Source organism: Sinocyclocheilus grahami, unplaced genomic scaffold (genome assembly GCF_001515645.1).
Source record: "Sinocyclocheilus grahami isolate Dianchi unplaced genomic scaffold, SAMN03320097.WGS_v1.1 scaffold127.1, whole genome shotgun sequence".
In the NCBI taxonomy this organism is placed as follows: Eukaryota; Metazoa; Chordata; class Actinopteri; order Cypriniformes; family Cyprinidae; genus Sinocyclocheilus; species Sinocyclocheilus grahami.
In genome coordinates this window covers 1,278,631-1,286,102 of record NW_015505306.1, presented here as the reverse complement: position 1 = coordinate 1,286,102, position 7,472 = coordinate 1,278,631, and positions in this window count along the sequence as shown.

Here is a 7,472-nt window from a genome sequence, read left to right as displayed (position 1 = left end):
ACACAAACAAACAAACACAACACTCAATTCTGGCTAGCGTCCAAAGTGCACCATCACATGCACAGCCTTTTCAGGTGCAGCTCACAAGAAATGCCAAGTGTGCACATAAGCATGACAGAAAAAACTCTCAAATTTCTCATGACAACAGCGATCCCTAACACACACAGTACTAGCTGCTGTTTTTGGAGATTTTTCAGGTAACAAACATTTTGGACCACTTTACATCCTGAATCTATACAGCAACTACCTCAAAACAATATGTAAAAATTATCTTAGAGTTTAAACCCTGCATTTTGAAATAGCCTTACCTTTAACATTACTGTTTTGCTAAATGCTAGTTTTGGCTAATGACCCCAATGAACCTGTTAGCTGGCTAAGATCAAGCACTTTAGTACACTGAAGTATAACTCAGTTATGTTAGTGGAGTGACAACAGAAACATACTAGTGGGGGACATTCAAGCTGGCTGCTCATTTTCTGTATCAGTTGCGCTTGGCTGGTTTTGTTTGAGATCTCAGTGGAAATGCAGCTGGATAGCTGGCCATCTCGCTGCCTACACAGTCAGCAGACAAAAGACAGTGTGGATTTACCGGGAGCCATGAGACATAATCCAGCTCTCAGGGCTCTAAAACTGTCTGTCGCCATTCTCTGGACGGTATCAAAGGAAAACACCTTTGAACTCTTTATTGACCTTGAAAATTGTAACTCAACAAATGCACAGAAAGACCAACTAGAGCTGCAGTTACACAATCAATACTTCAGGGGCACTTGGCTAAGCAAATTACCGTATTATTCCACAACATGCGTAGGCGTCCCTTTGAAAGCAAGACATGTCGAGACAAGTGGAAATATGGTTCTCAATTTAGTTGCTCTAAGATCCGGACACAATCATAAAAGTTTACCACTGACTTTAAAAGGTCGGTCACAAAATGTTCATCCACCCCTCTCCCTTGGCAGAGATCTCAGAGCAATAGTCTGGATGCACCACATTATTGGGTTTTAGAGTGTCCAAACTGCAATTAACCTCTTGTCCCACATATAACACTGAATTATACCTTTTGCTAGTGCTGGGTGGTATACCGGTTCATACCGAATACCGGTGTTTATTTTTGTTATGATATGAATTTTTTTAATACCACAATACCGGTGTATGTCGCTTAAACGACGTTTGGAATGCGACACTGTTTGAAAGGGGTCCCTTTTCACTGTTGCACTGTGGTGAGGGAACAGCTGTATGTGTTACTAAGCATGAAAGTTCCGAAACTGAAGCTGTAGAACTAATAGAACGTGATGACACAAGAACTCATCCACAATATCCACATTGACCGCCACAAATATCCACCGCCCCCTACCATCAGCTACCGCATCTCACACACACGAGCGTGACTTTAGCACTAGATTTAGCAACTTTCAGACCCTTTTAGCGGTTTTTCCCAAAGAATATACATACTGACAAACCTAGTGACTTTTTGGATAAACCTTAGCTATGGTTCAGTTGGAAGATTTCCCCAGTGCTGTCCCGCGAACGCGAGGTCTGACTTTCTCGGAGAAGTGTCGCCTCTCTCTGTGTCTGTTCTGTGCAGTGAGCGGCAGAGAAGCGGTGCATTCAGTTGGCCGCACCGTAGCCGACTCGTCAATAAAAGAGTACAAAACAGCGTTTCCTATGCACAGATTCTCTGCTGCCCATGCAATAATAACCAGGCCTGATACAGCATTTCATAACGGATCGATATCTAAAGCTGTCAGACCAGCTGCTAAGTGACTAATCTTAAATGCAGTAGACAAGAGAACTGGATTGACTTGTGTACAGTACCTACGTATACAGGATCATCTTATACTGAATTAGGGTGGATGACATCAAGCAAAAGTTAGAATAAAAGTTATTATAGTTAATATAACACACATACAGTTGAGGGGTCAGTAGGATTTTTTTATACTTAGTTATTCAGCAAGGACACAATAAATTGATCAAAAGAGACAATTTTACAAAAGATTTATATTTCAAATAAATGTTCTTTTGAACTTTATATTCATTAAAGAATATTGAAAAAAAAAATTGGCACCGTTTTCACAAACATATTAAGCACCACTACTGTTTTCATCATTGATAATAATAAGAAACATTTCTTGAGCATCAAATCAGCATATTAGACTAATTTCCGAAGGATCATGTGACACTAAAGACTGGAGTTATGGTTGCTTAAAATGCAGCTTTGCCACCATAGGAATAAATTACATTTTAAAATATATTCAAATAGAAAACAGTTATTTTAATTTGTAATAATATTACTGAAAATTATTAAAATCCTGGACAGGGCATGTACTGACATCCAATATACTAATGCATTATATGATACAATTGTGCTTAATTTAAGATTATTTTAAATATGAATGACAACTTTGACATATAAAAACAATGTTATTTTCAACCACCCATATGCTGCGTTTATAGAACTGGCTTATGACTAAATGTCCTCCATAGTGAGGTAGCAGGGCTTTGTATTGACTAATCTTCAGGTACAATGAACATTTATCAGCATATAGCTGACAAGCTCTCAGCTGTAAAAGTTTAATAAGCCAATAACACAATGCCCGAGCCTCCGTGGCAAAACAAACCACGAGAGAGTTAAAGGCAAGCACCAGAGAAGGAATTTTAATGGACGTCTAACCCTATTGTTCCTTGACCTTTCTAAATTGTCCCTTGCCAGAAGAATAACATTATTGCAACATTAAGAAACACACACATTCATACAAACACAATATGAATGCGGTACTACCAGCAGGTGGTCATTTGCCATCAGAGAGTCTTCCCAAACCACCCCAGCACACTCAACCTCCCCTTTCATGTTCACATAGTCGCTTCCTACTATTAGCCATATTCAAAACTCCACAGTCCCTCCCCTTCAACAACCCCCAACCCCACAACAACTCCCAGCGCACACCATTAGCCCTGTTCCCAAGAGACACAGAATTAACTGTTTAAGTTTACAAGCATGTGCACTTACAACAACAATCAATCACTCTGCTAGTTTTAATACACCATTAGTCTCATTTGCGGTGCAAAATGGAGGCTTTTCTATCTCCAAGAACAGATATTTTCACCAGTCTGGCATTTAAGAAACAAAGTAAGAGAAAAACAGAAACAATGGGGTCACCAATGGTTGTTCAGTAGACGAAGGCAGACACGAACACACACATGCACCGCCAAAAGCGCATTTAAACACAGTCCAAACACTCCCTGTCTGATTAGCATTTCAATAGCATGACCCCTTTCCCCTCCAACAGATTACCACACAATCCTGGCTGGCTCTCCAGTCATTCATTCAATTTGTCATTCAAGGGCAGGTGTAGCGTTTGGGTAACACACAGGCTGGTTGTGAATTCCACCACACTCAGAGCCTTCATATCTTGCACTAAAATGCAAAAAAGTCATAAAATGCAGTCATTTCATTGAGCTTTAACGCTTTAAAGTGCCATTGGGAGTCAAAGAGATGAAATTCTGAACATCTACTAGAGCTTCTCAGCATCCCTGTTGGGAGAAGATGATCATGTACGTTGAAAGATTATTACATCTACATTGATACTAGGAAAGAGGTTGAGAGAAGAACATGAGAGGAAGAGCAGGAATAATGGACTTTGCTTGGCTGCAGCAAACGTTCACACATGCAAGTTTTCTCATCTCATCCTCTTACCCCGCTGCTCAATAATGAAGATCCATCACCTCCATCCTCTCCACCAGTGCTGGTTAAACCCTCATCGGCTGAGGACGCCCAAGACTTGGTGTCCCCGTCTCCCTCCAGGATCCCCACCCTCACCACAGTCCAACAGGTGAAATATCAGTGTCCAGTCCCGTCAGATTTCAGCGAGTGGCTTCGGGTATCTCCACCTATAGCCACCGCTGCTCCAAACTGGCTCTGTCCTCCTCACACATACACACACATTCGCTCCAACCTGCAGCAACCGATCATGCGGCCACACACGAACACATACGGACAGAGACGCTACAGATCTGGCAACAGTTGTTGGGCTTTTGGCCACTCCTACCAGCAAATCACCTCCCCTACTCCGGCTTGTCACATTCCCTCCCTCTCTCTGCCTCGTTCTCTAGGTTGTTGCTAGGAAACTATTCAGCTGAGCCGTCCCACAGCCGTGAAAGAGCGGAGCGTGAGTGTGCTCCCTCGCAACACACACAGCTATCTTAAACCGAACCTCAGCTGTGCTGGATAATACGCACAATTACGGATAATTAACCTTGTCCTCGTTTAAGTACCATGATAAATAACGCAAATAGATAAATAAGATACAGATAAATCAAAGTATCAATAGGGGGTTGATCATGCGGTGGCCTGAAGAAAAAAAAAACAGGCAGTGTTCTTATGATCAAAAAAGAAAACAAACATACTTGTATTCAGTCCTTATTCAATCATAAACCAAGCATTTCCTTGAAAATCCCTCATACAGATGCCAAAATGTTTATTATATCAACAAAAATACTATAAAACATTATACATTTACTACAAACAGAAATAGCACATAACAAATGTTGTCCGAAACAGATGAATCTGGCAACATTTTAAGTTGGTTGTTATATTGCGGCAGTTCAGAAATGAAATATCTGGCAAGTGGCGCTAAAAGGTTAATGCTCTATTGCTTTTGAAAATAACGTACCACCTACATTAAACCCTACCCTAAACCAAGTGTTAAAACATATTTTCTATGTCAACTATGCCATTTCAGCTTACTTTATAAGCTCTTTTATCTTAAAGGGGTCATATGATGCGATTTCAATTTTTTCAACACTTTGGAGTGTTACAAGCTCTTGGTGCATAAAGAAGATCTGTAAAGTTGCAAAGACTAAAGTCTCAAATCCAAAGAGATATTCTTTATAAAAGTTAAGAGTCAACCAAGCCCTCCTAAAACGGCTCGTTCTAACGTTCGCTGGGGATCGCCGGATCAGCTTTCACCGTGGACGAAGCGGAGTCCAGGCCGGGGTCCAGGCTGCTCCTTCGTCGAATCCGCCGGCCGCGCCGTTCTCAAGCCCACCGGCCGCCGCTCACTCAAGCCCGCCGTGTGTGATGCTGTGTTTTGTTGTGAAAGCAAAAATACTTTGTTTGGCCTTCCAAAAGAGGACACAACTAGAAATCAGTGGTTAAGTTGTATTTACAACACTTTTTCATAACAGTTCAACCCAAATATTCAGATGTGTGCAGCACATTTTGCAGCGAATGAGGACTGTTTCCTGTGAGAGTAGCCTACAATGCCAGTGTCTGTTTCTATAAAGTGGGGCAGTTCCAACTTTGCAAGGACAGTCTGGCGCTTCTGACTCACAGCCTGCAAGTAAGTTTTTTTATATTTAAAGAATTTGCCACTGACAATTCAAACTCGAGTTTTGAGCAGTGTAGAGTAGCGCTTGTTGTTTGTCGTTTCTCCAGACATGATTTTATGTTTATGCAATGCGATACGCAACGCGTAAAAAGACAGTAAAAGTCATTATAATTAGTAAAAAATGAGAAACAAGAGACCAAAAAATGCAGATGAGCTGAAGGCCACTGTCAAAGAAACCTGGGCTTCCATACCACCTCAGCAGTGCCACAAACTGATCACCTCCATGCCACGCCGAATGGAGGCAGTAATTAAAGCAAAAGGAGCCCCTACCAAGTATTGAGTATGTACAGTAAATGTACAGTAAATGAACATACTTTCTAGAAGGCCAACAATAGAGCTAAAGTCCACAAACAGGATCCTCACATAAGTCCCTGTTTTGTCCAGATGTTGCAGGATGAATTGCAGTCCCATATTGACTGCATCATCCACGGACCTGTTTGCTCGGTAAGCAAACTGTAGGGGGACTAGTAAGGGTCCAGTAATGTCCATTTATAATCTGAAGAACCTTCTTTATGGAACAATTTAGACAAAAAGGTTCTTCTATGGCATCGTGAAGCACCTTTATTTTTAAGAGTGTAGATCAGAACAGCACATCTTCTTTAACGCTGTAACATTTGTACACCACCTTTAGTTGATGTAAAAACATGTCCTGCCGCCGCGCGCTTTCCCCGTTGATTCTGCGTCGCGGTCTGCTCTAAACAGCTGAAAGCCCGGGAGACTCAACGCGCTGTCCGGAATGGCGTCATTCAGCCAAGTTTCCGTGAAACACAGAGCAGCAGAGTGTGAAAAATCCTTATTTGTCCGGGAGAGCAGAAGGAGATTGTCCGTTTTTGTTGGGTAGAGAGCGGAGATTCGCCATATGGATGCTCGGCAACGGCATTCTGAATCCGCGCTTCCTGAGCTTCACGAGCACGCCGGCTCTCTTCTCCTGTCTGCGCATCCTGAAGCGTTTGACCACGCCGACTACAACGTTCAGCAAAACATCAGAATAAACTAAATCTGGTAGAAGATTGTGTGGTGTGTTCTGGCGAAAGTTCAACAGCTCATCCCTGGTAAAACTGATCGTGTTTGAGAAACAAAAAACAGGAAAAACTAACAAAAACAGTACAAACACTGGAGAGCCAAACACTGAGGCTGCCGTCTGCGGCGCCATCGCATGTTAATCGATGTTAATCGAATAATGTTATGTGATGTAAACAACAAAATATTTTAGTTTACAAATCATGAACTATGGTAAAAGTGTTTTGAGGTCTTATCACAGTATTGTGCAAGGAATCGACTGAAAATAAGTCTTTATTAATCAATAATCTGCCCCGTAATCATAATTGGTATGAAAAGTTGTTTGTGTTTTATTCCCACTAATGTTCATTTCAGCTAGAAATGCAGTTAATTGTACGTACAGGTAAATTTTTGGATGTTTGCAAAAATGTAGGTAGAGGCATGTTTTTCCCAATAAGTCTGTTGACTTTTCCCCTCCAAAATCCTTCATACAGACTGTATATGTGCAAACAGATAAAACCACAAATCAACCACTTGAAATAGTTAACCCAAGGCTAAAAATGAACCTGAACCTAAAACTTAAAAATGAAAGTGATGTAACTCTGGGCTTAATCTTGACCACATTTCACTTTAAAGGGGTTTTAGCAGTTAAAAAATAATGTTAACCTAAGAGTTATAGGGTTAAATAGTTCAACCAAAGGTGCAAATTCTGTCATCATTTACTCACTTTTCATTACAAACCAATATGACTTTTTTTCTTGTGTGGACCACAAATTAAGATATTTTGATAAATGATCACCAAACTGTTTGCTTGCCAACATTTCTTCAAAATATCTTCTTGAAACAACATGAGGGTGAGTAAATTATTTATTTTTTGGGTGAACTATCCCTTTAAGCATAGTGCAGCATTATTTAATGTTAACAAGAAGTCTGCAAATAATTTCACGATAAAATTGAAAAATTAACTAGAGTTCACAGGAGTTCATAAACTTAACTAAAAATTAACTAGAGTTCATAAACTAGGATTTATGGAATATCTTAAGAGCTTCCTTAATTAACACTTCTCATAAATTCACAGCAGCAAATAGC